We start from the raw sequence: 7,843 nt of genomic DNA on the forward strand, positions 1-7,843 counted from the left end.
AAGGGGCAAAAAAGGGGGAAAAACAAGGATTTCCTGGTTAATGGACAATTTTAAAGCAGTGTAAGGGAGGTAATCCAAATACATTTAAAGTATTAAAAAAAAAATTTGGATTACCTCCCTTACATTGCTTTTAAATTATGTATAAAGATGTTGTATTGTCTTGAGGTGATTAGCTGTCAATTAATTTCTAGAAGTTACTATTAAAGGAATATTAATTTTAGCCATGATTATTTATGTCATTTTCTTTTATGATGTATTTAAATTGGTAATTATGGTTGCAAACTCCATTTGAAATTTGAATTGAGATTATGACGATATCTTGTGGGAAAGTATTTTTTTTTTGGAAAAAGGGGTGGAGGAGGTGACCAAAATTAGGGGGGGTAAAAAAGAAATTGTTGTGGGGGCCAATTTTTTTCTCATTTCAGATTTCAGAAATTAAAAAGAAAATTTCTTCAAATATTTTTTTTTTTTCCAAAAATTAAGGGGGGGGGGGGGGGGGGGGGTCAATACGCAACAGCATGGTGTATTGCACAAAAGCAAAAATTTGAATATAAATTCAAATCGTATATTAAACCAATTCTAAGTTCTTTGACTACAGTTATTCTGTGTGAGAAACCTATTATATGTCAAATATTTAATTACAATCCAAATTCAGACCTGTATCAAGCGAGAATATTGTGTCCATTTTTGCCCCAACTGTTCAGGGTTGGACCTATGAGGTCGTATGCAGCTGCACTCAGCGAAGCATTTTATTATGATTAATCAGGGTTTATATTGAACAGATGGAAAATATATTATTGATATTGAATAATTACAGCATCACATGCAGTTTTGAGGGTTGATGCATGTATTTTTTTACTCAGATAAATTAATGAATGAGTGATGGATTTCTCTTAGAAGAAATTAAAGGTCCCGGTGAATAAACTACACAGCGAACAATAGCTATTGTATCTATTCAATGGGACAATAGAACTGGCAAAAGTTTAAATACCTTGACCAAGAGGAGATGACTCTGTGGAAATGTTTCATCTGGTTCTCAATAATATAGGAAATTATTTTGCCATCTCCGGCTTATTGAGATTCGAACATGCAATCTTCCTGCTTTGGGTTGATTCCGCTTTCCACTGCATCACTGGAATACTTGGTCAATACTGAAATTTTAGTAGTTAACTCTACCATTAACGAAGTCAGAGAAAAAAAAACCAACCTGTTTTCATTTAGAAATTAAGTGATGAGATAATATATAATTGTTGCCAATTCCATCATTTTAAGCAAAAATAGGAGGATATCATACCTTAATCTGCCATTTTTTTCTTGACATATGCCTGTTCTTCAGATGTTTTGAGAATGGGTGAGGGTTATTAATACATGATCCCACTATAGTGTGCATGATGTTCGAACCATTTCCAGTTCTTTTCTAGCAGTGATAGACATTGATTGTTTGACTTTTCCAAAAATTTATACAGACACCAATTGCAGACTTGTAAGTGCTGAACAATCATTTAGGAGATAACTGTATTGTATTTTAAGCTCTGACGGCATCAATTGGTGATTTGGTGGTCGCAAATTAAGTTTACTGGCGACACGTTAGCCGAGCCAGTAAACGGATATTTGCGAACCATCAAATCACCCATTGATGCCGTCTGAGCTTAAAATACAATATTGTTATCTCCATTCTTATGAAACTGACAGAAAACAATGTCAAATCACACATTTAAAATCTGTCGTATATTGTGTACTCTTGCCCATACGTTTTCATAGCATCAATTGTGAATGATGCCATGAAAATTGGTGACGTTATCCAATCAAAATGAATGTTACAAACGTTGTTTCATTAGAATATGGAATTCCTGTGTATAATTTCGGGACAAATAAAGGGGTTTTCTTTCAATCTAAAGCATTGACAACATTATCTGGCTTGAAACATGTTTTAAAACACTCCCCTCTGGCATTGTTGAATCATTTCATGATACTTGCATGCTAAAGTGAAACAATTAAATGGTTTTTCCGACTTTCCATAATCCATTGCAAACTTACTCTTATTTGAGACTACTTGTGCTAAATTAGTGTTTTCCATCTTTTTAGCCTTACACAGCTACTTTTGCATGTTTACTTTATTAGTGCTATAATTTTATAGTACTGAAAATGTACCTTAATAATTTAGTAGTGATGAAGAACTTCTAAACTATTTTACTATTTTTGTACCGTGCATAATTTCACAGTACATTATGTACTAGATTTGTAATGCAAATTTGAAACATCAGTTTTGTACCTCCATACAAACTATGCTATGGAGGTACAATAATCATGATAAATATATAGTTCTTCTTTTTTATTAGAATTTGATAGGAAATTTCACTGAAAGTGTAAAAACTTTAAAGTACTGGATTGGTATGAAAAAAGGTTTGTACCTAAAATTTATGCATTAAAAGGCGTCAGACCACCAATTCACCCACTCCAATTTAGAACATACATGTATGTAAAAGTTGCCCTTCCCTGACAAAAAACAGTGCTTTTGATATCATTGTTTACTTAATCTAACCAACAAATTTGCAGAAATGAAACTTTTGGTGAAAGAAAAATACGTTTAGACCATTTTGAGCTAAAATTTACTTGTCCATGAGTTTGCATTAAAAATTGACGATTAATGTGCTCCGTATAGTATACTGATTTAAGATTTCCAGAAAATCAGGGGTTACTTTTAGTAGTATTTGCATCATCCCAACAGTCATTTTTCACTACTACTGAAATAGTACAATAATTTTTTGAAGTACTTAAAAGTACTACATTATAATTAGGAATGTTTTCAGTTTCCATTTGAAATAAATTTGAATTAGATGAAAAATATTGAAAAAGAATGTAGATAAAAAGAAAAAAAAATTGTTTAAATAACATGGTTCTAAGGCTTAATTTCAGATGAAATATAGATATTATGGAGGTCAGTTTTATCCATTCTAGTCCCAAATATACATAATGAGTTTCAGAATTTGATTTTCTTTAATTTTTCCATTGCAACATTTTTTTTGTCCATCAGAGTATATAATGAGTAAATTGTATCTTTCTTATTTAATATGATATACATACCAGTTCTAAGTTTCCACATACTTTCATATAATTAAAATGGTACCAGTTTTAATTTTTAAACCATATATTTACGCACATCAAAAAGACAAGTACTTTCCATTTTTGTCGAGCCTTCCACTTTTGTCGAAAAAGCGAGACATTGCGATCCTACATTCCGTCTGGCGTCGGCGGCGGCGTCCACAAATATTCACTCTGTGGTTAAAGTTTTTGAAATTTTAATAACTTTCTTAAACCATCCTGGATTTCTACCAAACTTGGACAGAAGCTTGTTTATGATCATAAGATAATATCCAAAAGTAAATTTTGTAAAAAAAAAATTCCATTTTTTCCGTATCTCACTTATAAATGGACTTAGTTTTTCTGCCAGGAAACATTACATTCACTCTGTGGTTAAAGTTTTTGAAATTTTAATAACTTTCTTAAACTATCCTGGATTTCTACCAAACTTAGAAAGAAGATTGTTTATGATCATAAGATAGTATCCAGAAGTAAAATTTGTAAAAAAAAAAAATCATTTTTCCGTATTTTACTTATAAATGGACTTAGTTTTTCTGCCAGTTAACATTACATTCACTCTGTGGTGTAAGTTTTTAAAATTTTAACAACTTTCTTAAACTATCTTGGATTTGTACCAAACTTGGACAGAAACTTGTTTATGATTAAAAGCTAGTATCTAGGAGGAAATTTTGTTAAAATTTTGTTCCATTTTTTCAGTATTTTACTTATAAATGGACTTAGTTTTTCTTCCAGTTAACATTACATACAGTCTGCAGTTTAAGTTTTTAAAACATTCATTAGATTCATAAACTATCCTGGATTTTTACCAAACTTGGACAGAAGCTACTTACAATCAAAAGATAGTATATATAGAGAGGAATATTTTTATTAATTTTTTTCCTCATTTTTGTTGAGCCTGCGATTAACAGCAAAAGTAGGCGACACACTGGGTTCTGCGGAACCCTTAAGAATTTTATAATAAAAGTGGAAAAACTGAAAATCCCTACTTTGCCACAATTTTTGAAAAATGAGGGCAGATTTTTAAAGACTATATGTTACTTTTCATGTGTAAATTAGAGATGTGATCATGTCAAAGACATAATTTATTAAAGTTTACAAAATTATAGTTCAAGTGGTTACATTTTGAGCATATTATGACATCATAACACTTTTATACAATGTATGTTCAATTGGATGTTTGTTCATCCATATGTGATTGCTAAATTTGACACTTAATACATTATAACTTAAAAATAAAATAAATGTAACCTTCATTTAACCTTGATTTTGATAATTGAATTTGTAATCAGTTATAGAAACATGTGCTACCAGCTAGTCATTTGTAGGATTTTGACATTTACCATAGATTTATAAATTTAAATTAATATTAATAGACCAGTTTTATTGCTAAAGGGAAAATTCATTGGTCTGTGGATTGTTAGGCTTGAAAAGCCAGTTTTATGCTGTCACAGAATCAGAAAAGGTCCAGATAACATTATCCGTTATCATCTGGCCGTTAAGCAAGCAGCAATCAATCTGATATATATATAAATAAACGATTAAAAAAAATGTTTGCAATGGGTTCCCCCACTGGACGTTAAGCAACCAACAATCAATCAATCAATGCAATGGGTTCCAACTATTGTTTTAAATATATTTGAGCTGAAAATACAAAATAAGATTGTGAATATAAGACCCCGTTCACACTTGGACATTTAGATTGATTTAAAATAGATTGGTTCACTTAAGATCGATTTAAGCCCAATGTGAATGCTTTGAATCGATCTTGAAATCGGTCTAAACTAAAACACCAAAAGAGGTAGTTTAGTTTGAATCGATCTAGAGTGAACCGATCTAACTTTGAATGTGAATGCATAGATTGATCTAAACTAGTACGATTGAATCGAAAATAGTTTGTGCGCATGTATTGTGGAAAATTACACATGCAATTTATTACAAAATGGATGACCAACATAAAAGTCCTGAAAATTAACGAAAACTGTACGAACAGCAGTATCAACATTTGAACTTGTAATTCAAGTGAAACAATTACTTCATCCATTATTTTTTGGCAAAGTGTGTATCAACACATTAATTTTATTAAATATTTCTATTTATACACAGTGTTTACAAGATCGTTAGGATTAAAGATAATGTGGACGCTAACTGGTTTTATTTAGATCAATTCAAATCTAGAGAGATTAAAAGAATGCTAGTGTGAACGGGGTCTAAGTATTGCAAAAGAGTGGAATTTGATATTTAAAAGAATGTATAAATTAAATTATTGCAACATGTAAAATCATGTAACATGATTCATGTTGTTCCACTGACTCTCATAATGGCCATAACTATTCATTAACGATTTCTAGATCTTTTGTATTTAATATATATATGCTTTGGTGAGTTAAACTTTAACTTCTGATTATCCTTGATGACATAGATGTTGTGCTATGACCTGTTGCATGACATCTGAAAACGTCTCTGCACTCTTTTTCTTGCTACATAACTTTAAAAACTAAAGTGTCTGAGTTATCTCCCATTATCTAGCAAAATTTTAACATTTTTTAATCAATGAAACAATCATCCAGCTGTCTTCATTCAAAATAAAAAATTAATTGATTCTACATCAAATTTACTAATTTCAGGAAAAAAGGATGGACTTTCATGATTTATCATAGAATATAAAAGATTCCCATTTGGTTTTTATGGGTTTTTTCCAAAAATGTTAAATATTTTGAAAGATTTAATAAAAAAAAACATACAGCTGTGGTAGAATGATTTTATTATAAGTTTCTTTGCAACATAATTATCATTGTTGGATCTGATTGATTCTGTTTGTATCTGTACGAATTTAACATGAAAATATATGGCCTTGGTAAATATCAAAGTATCATGCTGTTTTATCCATTGAATTTAACTGGTTGCTAAAAATATTAGATATAAACTGATAACTACCCCTGGCTATTAAGTGTGCATGTAAATGAAATCCATAAATATTAAAAATACATTATTTGCAACATCTTGATTTATCTGTATTGAAATTTTCCTGAATATGATAAACAGTTTTAAATCCCAACAGTAATCATTTGTTTAGGTCCTGGGATAACTTGTGTACACAAGTGCTTAATTTTTTCTTAATGTTAAAAGTGATTCTAACAGAATTTTAATTTATTTGTACTTTTGTGTTATTCAAAATAAGCATAAGTTGGTAAGAAAATTATTTCATTTTATTTAAATTATCATGCTGTGATTAGCTGTACAAATGTCAGAAATAATTTGTTTTGATTTATCATTGCATTCTTCTGTCAGTGTTGTAATTTATTATTCGGGTTTTTTTTATGTTTATTTCATTTTGTATTGTCCTTGAGCAACCACCTTGTTCATTTACATTATGCTACAAATATTGGTAGCACAATCATGTCTGACTGAGATTAATGACAACAGTGAACAATTTGATTTCATGCCTGGGTTGCATGTTTGTTATTGCAAAATTTGTTGTAATCTTCAATTAGAACTTCTTTTTACCCTTTTAAAGTGTAAGTAACTAAATGTGATTTATGGGTATATTGTGTAATATAAAGTAAATTTTAATTGGCATATCAATTTGAGAATTAATTGCAAGTAGGAAATACAATTTTTTAACCTAAAATAAGGGGAAATGAAAACCTGGAGATTTCACATTAACTTCTTTTTATCTTTGTCCTTCCAATAACATATGTACCAGGTAGATAAAGATTAGCTATTGTTCTTTTCTTTAAAATTTATTCATTCAAACTGAATTCATAATCTTTTCTATCTGTTTGAAATGTATTTTAAGATAGTGATTTTGTCACAAGTTAAAAATGGAAATTACCTGTAGTTGCCTACAGAAGCTTTTGTTGGAGGTCAATGTAAAAGTTCAAATACATAAAATTGTGAAAAAATTTGAAGAAATGGAAATTTTGGTTACTGAGTCTACTCACTAAACGTTTTAGTCTGATGATTTTCAAATTTCACCGATTTCAGAAAGAACATAAAATTCTTGTATTATGCCTTCTCCTTTATCACGTTTATAGTAATCTAGTGTGAATGTATAAAAAAAAGCATCAATGGGATTGTGAATTTTAAGGATATATAAGGAGGACGTGTTTAGAAGTACAGGAAATGTGTCACTTCCTTGTCTAAATTTTAGTACAGGGAAAGTGTGATTTTAATCATTCATAGGACTGTGGATTCATTTATTTTAGTGGGTATTGAAGAAAGTTTCGTATTTTCGTGGATACTTGAATTTGTTGTTTGGCCCAAATTTTCCATTCAAGCATATAGGAAATAATTATTTTATTGATAATTTAATTTCATGGTATGAAATTAGCAGAATAATGAGGCATCCACAGTAGGGTGAGTGTGGTCTTAAATATAGGAGCCTTTTATTGCCTATGCGGTATGAGTTTTGCTCATTGTTGAAGACTGCACCGTGACCTATAGTTGTCAACTTCTAAAGAAGTCATTTGGTCTCATTGGCAATTATACCACATCTTCTTTTTTTTTATATGTATAAAAATATTAGTTTGGAAGGGTGTTTTATCTCTCTGGTTTAAGTTACGGAATGTTGTATTTTCTTAGGTTTATTTTATAGAATGATGAAAATATAATTTGTATTGAATATGATGAGGTTCCTTAATCATATGTACCATTATGTGCTCAACTTGTATATCTTTGTTGACATGAATTTTCATTGATATGGTCATAATTTTAAATTAACTGTTTACAAAATATTGAATTT

General features: G+C 30.0%; 1 protein-coding gene across 3 annotated transcripts in view; it reads left to right on the plus strand.

Annotated features, from left to right (window-relative positions):
- LOC127715091 (beta-1,4-mannosyltransferase egh-like) overlaps nucleotides 1–7,843 on the plus strand; it is a 66,482-nt gene that overhangs the window by 50,505 nt on the left and 8,134 nt on the right. Inside the window, exon 1 of one of the 3 annotated variants that reach the window (XM_052221130.1) lies at nucleotides 7,423–7,458. The exons of the other annotated variants lie outside the window; for them this stretch is intronic. The gene's annotated coding sequence lies outside the window, so the exon portion shown is untranslated. Of the gene's footprint in view, nucleotides 1–7,422; nucleotides 7,459–7,843 lie in introns of those variants that run through there. 3 annotated transcript variants of the gene reach the window in all.

The sequence above is a fragment of the Mytilus californianus genome, unplaced genomic scaffold, assembly GCF_021869535.1.
Source record: "Mytilus californianus isolate M0D057914Y unplaced genomic scaffold, xbMytCali1.0.p SCAF_9, whole genome shotgun sequence".
NCBI lineage: Eukaryota > Metazoa > Mollusca > Bivalvia > Mytilida > Mytilidae > Mytilus > Mytilus californianus.